The sequence below is a fragment of the Thunnus maccoyii genome, chromosome 13 (assembly GCF_910596095.1).
Source record: "Thunnus maccoyii chromosome 13, fThuMac1.1, whole genome shotgun sequence".
NCBI classification, from domain to species: Eukaryota; Metazoa; Chordata; class Actinopteri; order Scombriformes; family Scombridae; genus Thunnus; species Thunnus maccoyii.
In genome coordinates this window covers 9208606-9216388 of record NC_056545.1, presented here as the reverse complement: position 1 = coordinate 9216388, position 7783 = coordinate 9208606, and the positions used below count along the sequence as shown (strand labels likewise).

The window sequence follows — 7783 nt, the reverse complement described above, 5'->3', positions numbered from 1 at the left end:
ACCTTTTATCAAAAGTTGCAATACAATTTGCAATGTTTTATGTTCTTTTTTAGTGGTAAAATGGTGGGAATTGGGGAGAAATTGAAAGCAAAGGAAAATAATGTGATTTAAAAAATAAAAAAAATACCAATGAAGACTCATACGTAATCACTTCCGTCAATAAAAAGCATACTGCATTAGTTCTATTTGTCCCCTGAGCACACAGAGTTTACATGCACACAAACATCCCAGGGATATTTTCTTACTTTTGCTCATATTCAGGATATCTTAAGCACAGAATCAACAGATATACATAATCCAAATTGTTTATTCTCCTGCACATTTGGCTTCTTCATCTGATCACCGATAATGAGAGCGATGAAAACAAATCAAAAGGTCAAACTCACATTTTGACATCAGTATATAAACATATAAACACCACATTGTCACCATATACAAAGACACTGTTGTGCAGATTACAGACATTGGAGAGATTTTTTTGGCCAACGTGCAGGTGATAATACACTAGTCAAAATTAGCCAGCTGATATACCTGCTTTCAACTACGTGTTTGCGCGTGCATCATGGCTACATGGTTTCTGTTTATGTCGTGCAAAAGTCGAAGCTCACAAGGAAGACATTCCAGGGTCAACCAGGGAATAATATGAATATGAATGAATATCCTTTTTAATCCTCCAAGTACACACAAAGTATACCAGCAAGAATGAAAATAATTACGCTGGAATCGCAGCTGTTGTCTATGTGTGTGCGTTGGTAAAAAAACAAAAACAAGTATAACTACCTTAAAAAAGTTGGAATATTTTAAACACACTAACATCTGGATTGCCACAGCAAATGCTGGGATTATGGACATTATCAAAAGATTCTATTGGACAGAAACACGATATGTCAAGTGTCTTGTTATTCATCTTGCAGACTTCCTCAAATCAAATTCAACAATGCATTGCAAATGTTACAGAATTGTTGTTGTTTTTTTGTTAACAGATTATATTTATTCTTTCCATTTGTCTGTAGATACCGTACTGTGGGATAGTAAAACAATAAAGCAGTGAGTTTCTAATGACTACATCTGATTCCCAAGAACAAAAGTCTTCTGTGTTGGATGTTGAAGCCTCTATGAAAGCCGGTTTCCTGAGTGGACCGGTTGAAGTCGGAGGATCTGCGAAGTATCTGAATGACAAGAAGAAATTCAAGATTCAAAACAGATTAACACTTCAGGACAAAGCTACAACCACCTTCAAACATTTGTCCACGAGTCCTCTGGAAGCCAAGAACATGCAAGTAGTGGATGAGATTTTGAAGAGCTCGGCAACATAGCGATCCTTTATGGGCTGAATGCTTTCTTTGTATTTGACAGTGACAGGTTACAGTCTGGCAACATTCAGGACATCCAGGGTTAATTTTGAAGCTGCGTTAAAGGAGAATCGTTCTCTCAGTGTGGAGGGGAAAGCCTCTTTCACACTGAGTGATACAGAAAAATCCCTGGTCAAAAATCTGTCCTGCCAATTTTATGGGGACTTTATCCTTGAAAGCAACCCAACAACTTTTGAAGAGTCGGTGAAGACCCGCCAGCAACTTCCAAGACTACTGCATTAAAAGTGAAGGGAGATCTGTTCCAATGAAACTCTGGGAGGCCATTAAAGAATTTGGATTCCAAGGCTGCAGAGCTGAAAAGTGACATCTGCACTGGACTCATCAGAAAAGCTGAAAAAGGCCCTAGAAGATGTGAGGGGAAATAGAAATGAGATGCAATGATCCTCTGGAATAAAAAAATGGTAGGGAAATTCTCACAGATCAAGAAAAAAGATAAGCAGTTTCAAAAAGTCTGTGCAATGATGACGCATCTGAACTCCAGGAAACCATGAAAGAGAAAGTTCCTTCTATCGGAGCAAGGTGAAGAAGATGAAAGCTTGGTGGAAAAACTCTTTGATGATAAGAGACGAGTCACCATTGAGTCATGAAAGATTAAGCGAGTGGATGTCTGATAAAGAGAGAGAAATTAATGTCATTAGGAGCTGTGTGGGGTTTAAAGGAGAATATAAACATCGTTGGATGCAAAGGTTCTTGCTCCAGGTGTAGAGCACTCTGTGCTTCACTTTCACCTCCCTGGGAACTGCTGAACCCTTCCTTAATGAGTTGAGCAACAACCTACATTCACACGACTTAAAAAGGCCCGAGATCGTCACTCAAACAACACAGCGCGTCTTTTCAAAGCCCTGAAGAGCAGCAGAGTCTCTTTCTTTACAGCAGCTTTAGAAAATGAGAAAATACAAGAGGAAGCATCTACCATTTCACAGCCTGACCTCCTTCCTGTGGAGACCATAAGTGACAACAGTGATCTCATCTGGTTTAAGTACATTTTAATGCGTTTGCATCACAGGCTCCACTCTGAGCATTTCTTACACACATGCTGATGAACATTGAAGCTATTTAAATGAATGAACCATTATAGCATATAAATCAAACCAAACACAGTCCCATTTACTACGGTTGAATGTTCTTGTGAATGGCAATAGATGGCGATGAAGAATACTGGTGACAGATTGTATTTTGGTCTCTCCATCAGATGCCTGTGATCTCACGCTGGACCCAAACACAACAAATGGCTACCTCGCTCTTCCTGAGGGAAACAAAAAGGCGACATGTGGAGATTGGCAGACCCAGAGAGAGGTTTGACTGTCCTCCTCAGGCGCTGGGCAGAGAGGGGCCCTGACTGGGCGTTGTTACTGGGAAGTACAGTTGAGTGAGGGTTATTTAAATGGTGTAGGTGTTATATATATGAAGGAACTGCCAAGAAAGGAGATAATCTGCTTACTGGGCTTGGATCTAACCCCATATCCTGGTATTTTGGCAAAAAAACCAATTACCTCTCTGGAACAACCGACCGAGTCCGTTCCCCCTGCTGGCTGCAAACCAGTTGGAGTATATCTGGACTGGCTTAACTGGACTCCCCTAACGTTAACACAATCAGTCAGCTCTGCACCTTCTGCACCAAATTCACTGAGAGTGTTTTCTATGTGTTTCTATGCTGCTTTGTGTCCAGTAGTGTAGGAACATGATATTTATGACGAGTTCAGCAGACTAACCCATCGTTATGCACAGTTTGTGTTTGCAGTATATAGATTTTACCAATCTTTAAGGCTTTTACACAGTTCTGCAGGTCAACAGCAGCAAATACATAAGCACTCAAATCAGATATCTATTTAAGTCCCTCAATCTGAACTATTGTAGCAACACACAGAGCAGGACACAAGTTCCTGACAATCACTGACACACACTGATTGTCACCATATTACAGAGTGTCATTAAACTTAAGAGAACAATCCTGCTTTTGTATCAGTGATCTGTGAGTTCCGCACCATCCCCGTAAACCCATATCAATATTGATTCTGTTTACTTTTCAACCAGGTTTGTGCTCAAATATACAAAACAAACAACGAAACTACAAGGACCTCCGCAGGATTAATTTTGTCCAGTACAAATCCTTGTATAATCATAGAAAAGCCCAACAAACACGATGCATTGACACTCAGTTTTAAGTTTCATTGCATGGCGTTTTATCTTATAGGTCTTTTCTTTTAAATTAACATTTAGGGCTTTAAATTTCAACTTGAATCACTGCATTTTATCTCTTATATGAGAGACAACTTGGTGGCTGAAGCTGCTTTGTTGTTTGCTCACATTTATTATCCGTTATATGATTTTTAGATACTGCTTCGTGGTATATGGGACATTATGTCACCATAACACCATCTACAGAATATCTGACATGTAATCAAATGTTTTAGAGCAACATGCTGCACATGCTTTAAATGTTAATGAGAAAAACTGCTTTTCTTTCAGTTACTCTAATTTTTAATGCTGATCCATCATTCTATAATCACTTTGTCAGGAGGGGTATGGACATTAAATTGTTGAATATGTTCTGTTTTTAATATAATATACATCTTGATAATTATGGTAAACATTCGGTAGCTAAAATTCTAAGAAATTATTTTAAAATTTTTCTTATTTGTGTGTTCATGAGACTCAATTTATTGTTGTGAAGTTTGGGCTAAAACAAACAAAAAAAAGAGTATACAGCCATGCTAGCAGCTCTGTGTGGCTGTACCCAGTCACAGCACTGTGCTAAATGCTAACATCAGCATGCTAACATGCTAAACAGGTATATATCTACACACACATATATGTATATATATATATATATATACGCATTGTGAATCATGTCATTATTTGAAATATCCAAACTTCTGTAAATATATGGACACCATAGTTTCTGGAGGGCAGAGTAGTGTTGTGGTTCTCACGCCGGCCTCACACAAGGTAAACAGTATATGTTCAATTTTGATTTTCACTGTATTTTCCCTTCAAAAAATCATGAGTAGAATGTTTTTTCACGCACAAAAATGAGTAATTGGAAAATTGGTCCTAAGCCTGTTCTGTTCAACTTTGTGATTTATTTGGTGTCATTTTTAAACAGGAAACCTCTGCTGGTGCCTGTCTATCTAACAGGACCTGGGAAGTTTAGAGAGCACAGCGAGTATTGTATCCAAACCCCAAACTTGGAGTCCATTTAATTAAGGTTTGTTCTGAGAGTCGATGTTAACAACATTCTCTGTTGATGTTTGCAGAGCTGAAGCTTCTCGGCTTTGAAGGATCAACAAATATATGAGATTTCTGTAACTCCAACACCTGTCAGACATGTTTGTTCTCTTCATGACCAGAATATTTAATAAAGCAGAGTCCTGAGTTGATCGCTGTGTGATGTATGTTGGTTGAACAGTACTTACAAATGAGGAATATCAGTGTTTTAGCATTAATTTCTGATAAAGGACATGATGTTAAATGAACATGTAGAGATCCTATGTGGATAATGTAGGTAACTGCAACAGCAGAGGGAGGATAAATAGAGAAGCACAGTATTATTTGTAAGACAATTACCATACAAGAGGTCTTCCAAAGATCACATGATAACTTCATAAGATGCTTCATGGGCTCAATGGAGAGGAAGAGAAACATCAAAAATAATGTCAGACATGTTACAAATACACCAGCAACTTCATGCTCTATCATTTATGACAAATCACCATATTTAAATGAAAACATGACTGACCTGTTCCAGTGGCGTTTACTGACCCTCCACAATTTCCACAAGTTTGCCACCAAACAGAAAATCACCAGCTCAGAATCTAAACTTCCCTCTTAGAAAAACAGTGAGTCAAATAACAAAGGTAACCTGCTGTACTGGGAGGCTAATGAGGCATCTGTGTAGAAAGGTTGTTGCATCGGATGATTAACAGTGAAAGTAAAGCTGGATGAACACATCTAGTGGCCAGATGAGGTACAGCAGGATCTGAAGAGGAGAATAGAATAAAAGCAGCTGATGTTCATTTCTTCTCTACACAACCAAGTGAAGAAACTGTCAGCATGTCAATGATGCCACATCACAGAGGGACATGTATGTTAAGATGAATCTCCAGAACTGGAAAAGCCAGATCCTCAGAGGAAGGCTTGTAAATATAAAGGAAATCAATATTTCAATGATAAAACTAATAACGCATAATGAGGTGCAGTGAGTCTGACCTCTGGAGAACAGAGATCCGATCAGAGGTCCTCGACCATTCTGGTCTTACAAGTAAAAGTAAGAAAACCACATATGGATTCTTGGATTCCTTCCTTGGATCCAGTTTGGATCAGTCACTTGACATTACAGGGGAAATGTTAGAGGGGAACAGTTGTACTGAGAAAACAAATTAGTTGTTTTTCCCTCCATGCCCAGCCAACCACACTTGTTATTCCCCAAGTGTGGTTGTTCTGCCTGGTTTATCTTTAAGTATGGAAATGAGGCACCAACAGCCGAGGAGGAGAGACGTCCCAGGACCAGCGGTGGATTTAATGATTTAACTCATGCAGCCTCCAGTTTGCCTTATTTTAATCATTTCTCTTTGCAGTGGTAAAAGGGAAGTACACAGATCTTTTGACTAATTAACAAAGCAAATATTAATACCACACTGTGAAAATACTCTGCTTAGGTAGAAGTAAATTAGCATTATCAACAAAACTTTTCATTATTTTTACTTTGCTTTTGTTACTAAGCCGTCAGCTCCGTCAAAGTTTCCTTTTAACACCAATCTTTTGTATTTAGAAACATGAAATGAGATGTCTGTGGTTTAAACAAGTAGGCAGGATACAGTTTGGAATGATTTAATGACCATCAAACAGCTAGTTAACGTAACCTCAGTGACTGCACTCAGCACTCCGGGGGCCAAATGCATAAAGACAGAAACATGCAGACGCATTATTCTGGTCAGATTTGTAAACCGTGCGTACATATCCTTCTGTTTTATAAATCTCAAGTCATGGAGGAACATGGCGCACATGCACAACCCTCATTTCCACACCCATAATTAGCCATAAATGGATGTAGACGCCCTCAACAGCTGTCATTACGCGCGGCAGTTTAAACCGTTGATATTATTAACTCATCACATGGACCCATAAACCATCAGCAGTGATATCTCAGAAACGTCATCAATGATTTGTTAGTAGCTCGTATCTAAAACGACTCTACAAGGTGCATCACAACTAAGGATGAAATAAAAGGAAAACAGCAAAATAAAATGTTGACTCCAAGGTAAATGAAAAGAATGATGAAATTAGTCACAAAAATAATTAATGTTACCTTAATAAACGCATTTTACAAATCTCTGTATAAACACAACAAAAATCACACAACCAGTGCGGCTTGTTATCAACTAAAACAATGTTTTACTAAACATTCTCTCATCTTATTTGTAATATCCACCTCATCACATCCACCTTGCTTTAGAAAAACATGATTACACCTGGTGAATTTATGTGGGGAAAGTCCTGACCTCAGCTGCACGATTCACAAACCTTCCAACTCTGAACTAAACTAGCGTCAGGTGACTCCTGGGCCCAGTTGTTCATAAATAATCTGATCAGATTTCATCGGATTGGATCAAATCTTGAAAACGGGTTGCTCAAAGGAAAAATAGGATTCTGAAATTGGATCACGAATCCAGTCTTACTTTTGATCTGGATCAAACCTTCAGCATGTGTTGAAAACTTTTTAGTAGGATCAGGATACCTTTGACCTAAAAATAATCTGGATTATACTGATCCCAGCAGAATTTCACCAATTAAAAATAAAACTTTTAATTGGTACCATGTAGTATATATACATTTTATATTTTGTACTTGATTTGTTTAACCTTTACAGTGATAAGGTAGGTAAAGTGTGGCTACCATTGAGCCTTTCAGTGAAGTAAAAAAAACAAAGTTTTTGTCCCCATAAATAATCCCCTGAACAGCTGTCAATATCAAACAAAAATAATATATTTAATTTTAAGTTTTCAGTCATTTATCACTGTATATTAATTACAATGACACAATCATCAGACATGAACCAGTAAAAAATTAGTTTCTAACAACTGCATCCCTGATTGCACATCCAGTCAGTCCCTCATTATTTATGAATAACATTTGATTGTTTTGATTTATTTGTTGTGGGTCTGACTGTTAAAAAGAAATTGAAAATGGAAGCGGATGCTTGTATTGATTTATTGTGCTGTTTTCTTCAAATAAAACACTTTAACTACATTGTGATATGTAGTCCCATTTAGAGCACTGCTAATCCCTATTTGGTAATCTTGAAAAGTTTGTATCTGGATCAGGGTGATCCAATCCAATGTTGCTTTGAAAAACCGGCACAAAAGTAAAATGGATTACCTGATCCTGGATAGTAATACATGGGATTTCTA

General features: G+C 37.9%; 2 long non-coding RNA genes across 4 annotated transcripts; one reads left to right on the top strand and one right to left on the bottom strand.

Annotated features, from left to right (window-relative positions):
* Positions 1-289: 289 nt before the first annotated feature.
* LOC121910896 lies at positions 290-6667 on the bottom strand. 3 transcript variants are annotated; one of them, XR_006099755.1, is made up of 3 exons: positions 5113-6667; positions 4941-4985; positions 290-1169 (listed from the first exon to the last, which is right to left on the bottom strand). It is a non-coding gene; the product is annotated as an uncharacterized LOC121910896 (long non-coding RNA). The 3 variants fall into 3 exon arrangements; XR_006099753.1 differs by having other exon boundaries at positions 4941-6667; XR_006099754.1 differs by lacking the exon at positions 4941-4985.
* On the top strand, positions 1318-4753 carry LOC121910895. Its single transcript, XR_006099752.1, has 2 exons — positions 1318-2352; positions 2566-4753. It is a non-coding gene; the product is annotated as an uncharacterized LOC121910895 (long non-coding RNA).
* Positions 6668-7783: the final 1116 nt, after the last annotated feature.